Raw genomic sequence first — 8,620 nt, 5'->3', positions numbered from 1 at the left:
GCCTGGAAAAATCACTATTGCGTTTGACCTTCAAAGACTTGTTCCCGGAAAATTTTTTCTGGGAAAATTCCCTATGGAAAAATTCGCTTCCGAAAAATGTAGCTTGAAAAAGTCGCCCTGGGGATATGCGCACCAGAAAATTCTTTTCTGGAATAATTGTATAACAAATTTTTGTCTTGGAATATTTGCGTGACAAATTTGCCCCCAGAAAATGTAGTCTCGAAAAAATCACCGTTGGAATATTTGACCCACAAGTATTCGTCGTGATTAAATTTGCCCTTGAAAATTCGTTTCTCGAAAATAAGCCGATTCCTGTAAAAAAAATCGCCCTTAGAAATCTCCTGAAAATTCGCTAGGAAAAATCGCTCTCATAAAAAGAGGCTCGGAAAATCTACCTTCGCTAGAATACTTGCGTGAATAATTCGTTTTCTGAAAATTTGATGCTCTCTAAAAATCGCCCCTGGAATATTTGACCCCTAAAGACTCCTCCGAAAAAAATTTACAAGGCAAATTCGCTATGAAAAAATCGCCTTTTTAAAATGCTTCCCTGCAAGATTCAACCCGTAAATTCATACAGGGAAATTAGCCTCTACGAATTTTCCTCCCGTAATATTTGCGTGGAAATTTCACCCCCAACAATTATCGCGAGGGCTCTTCCTGGAAAACTTCTTTCCTAAAAAAATCGCCTACCGAATAAAGTCATTATTGGAATATTTGACTCCCAAAAACTCTAAGTAAAATTGTTCTGGAAAAATTCGGTATGGAAAAATTCGCTTCCTAAAAATTTACCTACGGAAAATGTAGGCTCTAAAAATTGTCCTTGAAACATTCGCCCAGAAAAGGAAATTCATCTACAGAAAATGTTGAAAAAATCATCTTTCGAATATCTGGTCCCCAAAAAATCGTCTTGGAAAATTTGTGTTGGAAGTCTATGTATGTCCTGAAATACTCGCGTAAAAAACTCGCCCCGGAAACTTTCGTGGAAAACTGTCTCCCGAAACGTAAAAAAATCGCCCTTGAAATGGAAAAATTCTCGTCCTGAAAATTTAAGATTGACAAAATCGCTCTTGGAAAATTTTTCCCTGGAATACTTGTGTAAAAAATTTGTCAAATCAACATAAATAAATTCATTTCGTGTTTGCTTCCAAATTTAAGACCGTCCACTACTCACTTGCTTCTTGCTTCCCCCTCAAGGAATTATGAAAGAGCTTCATCTCGAAGTGAAGGGATGCTGTAGCGTTCTATACAATAAACTTCTGCAATAACCTGCAAGAAGAGTTTCTAATGGATTAGTTGTAAGTAGTAGGGTTTTGTTTTTGAATGAAACTGAAAATCGTTGTAATACTCTTGCCAACTAAAACGTTTGATGCCTTTTGATGGTAATATCTAAAAGCTACAATATTATCTCTCAAAATTTCTTGTGTAACCTTAATCCTTCATTGATTTTACGTTTAACTTTCTAAGTAAAGAATAAATAAGTGAGTAAGGTTGTTAGCTAGAGAATTTTCCACGCTTCCTCCAAAGAAAAAGAAACTTTTTCATAAAACGGATGTTTTCACATTTTCCGCCTTCAATATTCGCAACAATTTCTTTACATTTCATGCGGAATTGGTCGCTGACAATGATAAAGTATAAATCGCTTCGCTTACAGTACAGCACAAATCTCGAGGTGGTGACGTCCCCATACCTAACGCTAATAATATGTGCGGAAGCAGACTTCTACAAGCATAAGTTGAAAAATGAATATAAATGATGTACTTCTCCATCATTAGGTTCTCTTGTTCAGTTCCTCCTAGTGCGCGTTTACTTCAAAATTCCTTTAATTTAAATACAATTGAAATTCCCTTCATTTACTTCAACTAGAAAGTCCGTCTCAATCTGACATTTTCGAAGGAGATATATTTCACAGACTGCTTCGCTCTAATATCCAATTTCCTCGACATTATTTCCTTATATTTTAGAAAAAATTGTTCCCTCTAATCCCACGGGAGCGTGCATGGAATGCTTCCTTTTGTGGAAAGTGAAGTGAATTTCTACACGCACCGTCAAACCGTTTATAGTATCTTGTCTAGATCATTCAATCAGTACTTTGTCCAATGCCTAAGCCTAAAGACTGAATAGGAGTAAGCCTTTCACTTTCAGATTGATGAATTAGTTTCCACCTATTGAGATAGAGTGGGTCAATGTTGTTAATCGTTGTAATTCGGTGCAAAATTACTACTAAAACATAGCCCTAATCAAATTTTCTGTGATGGAACCACATGGAAATATGTGCCTTCTTTTTAAAATTGGAATTAATATTCTAAATAAACTAAACAAATATAGAAAACGAGCTCCTGGGTATGGCTATAGCATGTGCAAAACCAAATATTAAACCTCTATTTCTTCTCTATTTCAGTCTTTCTATTTATCGGTTCCTTTCGTTCAGCTTGTTTTTCTCCTGCTGATAATTCCCCAAAAATTGGCACTCGTTCAATTGGTGGACAAATTGAACGTGACATGCATTTTGACTGTTTACAGCTAATTACATAATTCTCTTAAAATTAAATTGTTAATTAATTCCCGTTGAATAAAAACCCAACGCGTTTCTCTTGAACAATTCTGGTATTTATAGCTCAAGAGTACTTGCAGATGAAAAATAAATAGTCTATTTATACATTCTTAATTTCATGAGCACAAGTTCGTGTAACACGAAAGCCAATCCACTTCAATCTTTATTACACGATTGTTTCATAAAATGTGTTCCACAGAAATTGCAGTTACATAGGTTTTTTTTTGCAAACTGCGAGGTAAAATGTCAACATTTCCATTTATCTTGCAATAAAGTACTCCAACTTAACTGCAAACATAATGGAGAGATCATCAATTCTGATTTTTATTGTATCAGCTGTTATATTTCGATCGGATTTTCAACACTTCATCATCCCAAACACCCACAAAACTTTTAGGTGCATTTGTTCGTTTTAAGATACTTTTCACCGTCCAAACAAATTAGTTGTTGCCTCGGCTTGAATCGATTAAATCGAAATACTTGTGAAACTTTTAATTACCTCTCGTAACCATTTATTTTGATATAAAGATATCTAAGAAGGAAGTGAGAACTTGTTCAATATACAAATTCCGCCTTGATAACTGCATTAGGGGCGATCGGTACATTTGAAGTCGGGTTGATCGAAATGCAAATGTCTCGCTATTAAAATTAATGTGAGAGTATTAAGATTTTAATCTTATTCGCCCACTTGTGCTCGTTCAGATTTAATGGCAATAATCCAATTTAATTTAAATTTATATCACCGCAATTTATCTTGTGTTGTTCCAGTAGCATTCGAATATTTGGCAACGAGCATATAACGATCATCGATGAGAGCTAATTTCAAAGTAACGAGTGTAAAACAAATTTAAAGGATTAAATAACTTTAATTTGGAAGCCAGCGGACCACCTGAGAAATCAATACTTAGTAGACGTAATCTAGTTTTTCTACCAACAAATTGAGGAAGCGCTCTACTGAATGTGAAGTGTATTTCTTCTGTCTCTTCAGACGTAACGAGTGAATGCGAAAAGAAAATGCGATAAAAAAGTGGAAATTTATAGCTGCAATTTTTGTAACAAGACTAGCCGTTGTCAACTTTTAATTTTGATGAAAACATCACCACTCTATCACATAATAAAGGATAGGATCGAATCCGATTATGGTTGGCCTCTTTCCACAACGAATTGGATTGGATTGCAGTCTTTCACTTAAGTTATTACAAGAGCCCTGGGTTCGAATAAGCCATAACTGTTTGTGTTTATATAGTGGGCTGAGTGAGAAATGTGGATAGTAACTAAAACTTCTGAAAAAAAACAATTCGTCCCCGAAGATTGCATCCCAGAAATATATTCGTCCAGGGCAGATAAACTCCCTTCAGAAATACCTAGTTGCCCCTTACAGAAACCCACCGGCCTTGTAAACAAACTTTGCTTCAAATTCGTATCCGGGATAGAAATTAAGAAGGTATTTTTACATCTGCAAATTGTCGGTCACAATTTGCAAAGGCTTGTCATTAGAACTACACCTGAAGGCATACTATGAGGGTTAATTTTACGAGGAATTAATTTCCGTGGTTGAATTTGTCAAATACAACTATTCCTTGGATGCATGTACAGGGGAAAATGTCCAGTGGCTCACGGTTTGGTGATAACGTTGAGGTTGACAGGGACAAATATTCCGGATGGGAAATTTCTTGGTCAAGTATTTATCCTAGGCGAATTTATGCAAAAAGAATATTCTAGGGGTATATTTTCCGAGAAAGAATATTTCAGGGCGAATACCTATGACAAATTTTATTTTCCTGCAAGTAGGTACACATTTTGACAACACGGTACAGCGAGTTCATATTTTTGGCACTATATCTCGAAAACGAATGGACCGTTTGCGATGACATTTTGAAGGTGGATTCTTTATCAAAATTTGTAGATCGGAAATTGACAATATAGGTCAAAAAATAAGGGAAGCCCTTTTGACATCTCCGTTAGTTATTAACCGAATTGAATGAAATTCAAAATGGGCATAGCTTTTGCCATATAATACGTAATATCAAGCTACAGCTATGCGTACCCAGGAGCTTGTTTGCTGTATTTATTTATTTATTTAGAGCTTATTAAGCAAAGCATTTTTTCTACATATGATCTTTTCATCGCAACCTTGACCTTCTAACCCAAAATTAGATCACATTTCACATTTCATAAGTAAACATACCATTTAGAATAAGCGAATGAAAATTCGTGTATGGTGTGTTGGCCTTTCCCACTGTTTTCAGAAATCGAGATTTTATCTTCCCGTAATGAAGACGTTTTACTTGTTTGGGTCGGTAATTATGAAGGGTCAAAAGCTTCGTTATGAAATCATATTTGATGCCTGTTGTTTTTCAGTACTCTGTCGCATAGACGAGCAAATTCAAACAAAGCCGGGCAATACAGCTTCATTACCCAATTTAATAAATTACTCGAGATTATTAAATATTTTGTTTTGTTAACATTTCTCCTGAAAAGGAATTAAGTTAGTAAAATAGAAGTAAAATTCTTCTAAATGAATTTATATGGCTTAATTATTTCTTTACACTAAACCTCTTCCATAAAGTTACTTCCGAAACCAGGCACTTGACGTTAGTTGTTCAAACTCTTTTATTTAAAGAAAACATTATGACGTCAAGTTTTGTGTTTTCATATATCATAAACTCTCACTACGTGTAACGCGTGGTTGCTTTAGTAATTAAAATTATTTTTTCGAATTTATACTTTATCAACATAGGAAAAGTTACACATATACCGCTTCATAGCGAACGTGAACGAAAGTATGTCTGGAAATAAAAGCGATAACCAGATAAGTGTGCAGCGTGTTTCGAGATAAAAAGCTAGTGAGGCCGGTGCGGGGTTTGAGTTAGACCGTCAACGAGCACGTACCCATTTTTTTGTGTGCTACAAAATTATTCTTCGTTTTAGCTTCAAGAGCGATCGCGTATATGTCGAGCGCTGCATCTTTCGATCGGGTGCTGATTTTTTGGCCGGTCCTTTGAGTCAATAGACTCTCATATTGTCTCATATCGTGTAATAGCATAATGGAGTGGTATATAAAAAATGTAATTAAACAACTGGAAATTGCAGAGAAGACATTTATAAAAATTATTTTAAAAAAATTCTAGATACAAGTCCGACAGAATGTGCAGAAAACTGAAGATCTTTTAATTTTGTCAAATTTATTTATTTATTTATGTTGCCTTTATTTTTAAGTGGGCGTTGGTTTCAGCCAAGGCTGCTCTACCAACCCACTGCATTACACTCATCCAGTATCGACGAAACTGCGTTTTTAAACAAACAGAAATAACAATTACTTGGCAATATTAGCGTACCAAGAAACACACGCTCTTTAACGCGTCGTGACCTATTTAAGGTAAACCATCACCATTAGTCCATCAAACTCATACTTTCGGATCCTAATGGCCATAAAAAAGCACGTGCATTAATTAATCTATACTCTATTTATTTTAAGAAGATAGCGGTAGAAAGCATAGGGAATCTTTGACCTTCACTGTGTTTCGTAAAAACACGAGTCAGTATTACGCTGAAAAATAAAAATCGTGTCGAATTTTGTAAGCTGGTAGTTTCTGTTGCAAACTAAATTGTCAAACTGTCATTAGCTGTTAATGTCAAAATCCTAAGCGTGCAATCGTCTGATTTACTTCTGTTTGGAGTACTAGATATTTCTACTTTACAATAATTTGGTGCCGTTTTATATTTTTCCAGTGTGTATCCTTTGAATGTACTCTTGGTTTGTGTAACTGACTGCATGCGCTCTTAGTGTGTAGGGAGAAGTCGGTACCATTGTCATTGATATGACCTTCACCTTTGCTTTTGTCGTGGTAATGATCTTTGCGAAGAATGTCGATTTGAATTGAAAAATTGCAGTCATCACGCTAAAATTGTTAAAGCTAATTATCTAAGCGTCTTTACACGAATGGACAAGCGCTGTCATCCTCAGGGAAAGTTATTTTCATGGAATTCCTATTTGTTAACACGTTTCGTTTTAGGTTGTACCATATGTGTTCATTACGAAGTTAATTCCCTATCCTTGTTTTATCTATATCGTAATCTGAAACCCATTTATGGAGAATTAATTGGAATTATTTAGGTCTGATTTTTCACATTATAGTTTTCTTTGTACGTTACGAGCATTGGGGTTATTGTGTTAAAGAAGTACCTACCGTGTTCTGGATAAAATACAAATACTCGCTTTCGAATTGAAGAATGCTGCCGATTAGCTGGAGCTGATCTATTACATTATTATTATTATTATTATTATTATTATTATTATTATCTATTATATTATTCGAAGAATGCAAATGTTTATCGGAAATACCGGAAGTTGTAAACGTGCAGGTAACCTGTAATTGATTTTGTCGTGCCATACTTTTACCAATCTCGTGACGAATTGCTCTGCAATTGATATTTTGAATACAAAAGTTGAAGATGTGTGCTTAATGATATTCTTTAACGCGAGGTAATTCAGTTAGGGAATTTGTTTATCAGAATTGCTAACTTCGTATTATTTACTGTTTTATGAAATTATAATATATATTATTTGTGTATCTGGATGGTTCATTGCTAAGACAAAGGTTATATACTCACTGGTACCCGAGGATTCACAAAGCTTGCTTTCTTATTTTTAGCGCATTTCCACAAAAATAAAAAAAATGCGCTATTGTGGCCACTTTGTCCGTCCGTCCGTCCGTCCGTCCGTCCGCTAACTTTGCGACGCTACTAGTTTTTTATCTTAAGAGCTATTGCTCTACTTTTTTCGCTATTTGGTTCGTTATGGTGTCGAGTCTTGTACCAAGGAAGGAATTTTTTCTGTACCGCTTACAAAAAAATTTATTGTAAAAAAAACAAAAAACCGTTTTTTACATGTTCCATAATTTTACACTTTTGCCGTTTATTAACGATCCTAGGGATCGTTTATAATTTTGCATTGCTATCTGTCGTCTGCCTGTTGGTCTGTCCGTCTGTTCCTTTGTCTGTCTGTCCATCTATCTGTCCGTGTGAACGATAACTTTGTTTAGAAATGTTCGATCGCTTTTACATCTCCGTTAATTATGAACTGAATTGCATGAAATTCAATATGGGCATAGCTTTAGCCATATAATACGCAATGCCAAAAGTTGAATCGAATCGATTCAAAATTCACAGTGCCCTTTTCGCATCTCGACCATTTTTAAACCGAATTGCAAACTTTTTTACTTATAAAAGTATTTGAATGAAATTTGATACATAGGCACTTGGAATAAAGGAAAATCAAACGCCAGTTTCAAAATTTGGCTTTGCGCATGCGCAGTGCCAACTTTTTTATTTATGGAAGAATTGAAATGAAATATGATACATAGGCACTTGGAATAAAGGAAAATCTAGCGCCAGTTTCAAAATTTTATTTTGCGCATGCGCAGTGCCAACTTTTTTATCTATGGAAGCATTTAAGTGAAATTTGATATTTAGGCGCTTGGAACAAAGGAAAATCTAACATTAGTTTCAAAATTTAGGTTTGCGCATGCGCAGTTTCAACTTTCTTATTTAGAAAAGCATTGAAATGAAATTCTTCTCATAAACTGAAATTGAAGTAGCACGTCAAAAATGGATTGCCCATGTGCAACGCTATCTTTCATATTTGTGGCAGGATTTTTACGATTTTAACAGAAGTTGCATCTTACAAATGGGAAATGAATGCAAGTGGAAATGCGCTTTATGTAAATCGTTTACGATTACTTTTTAACTTGTATTTTATATGTTTACTTTTTGATGTGACTTGTGTACACCTGGTGCCCAAAATTATCTAAGCTTTGTCAAACCTCCGTGGTTGTATCACCAGAAGACACGTTTCCCCTGGCTAGCCGTGGCCAATTTCTTTTCATTCCCGAGGTTCACTGCAATATGCACGGCAGCCTTACTCAACCCTTATCTCCTGTTGCAACAGTTATTTCAATCCCTCTTGCTGTGTCATCTTGTCGGTGAGTAACCGAATCAGTCTCGTTTTATTCCTCTCTTCCCTTTTTCCATTTCACCTTCAAGGAATAGAGTCATGGGGAATGGAGT

This window comes from Photinus pyralis, unplaced genomic scaffold (genome assembly GCF_008802855.1).
Source record: "Photinus pyralis isolate 1611_PpyrPB1 unplaced genomic scaffold, Ppyr1.3 Ppyr1.4_LG1, whole genome shotgun sequence".
Lineage (NCBI taxonomy): Eukaryota > Metazoa > Arthropoda > Insecta > Coleoptera > Lampyridae > Photinus > Photinus pyralis.
This window is presented reverse-complemented; position numbering follows the sequence as displayed.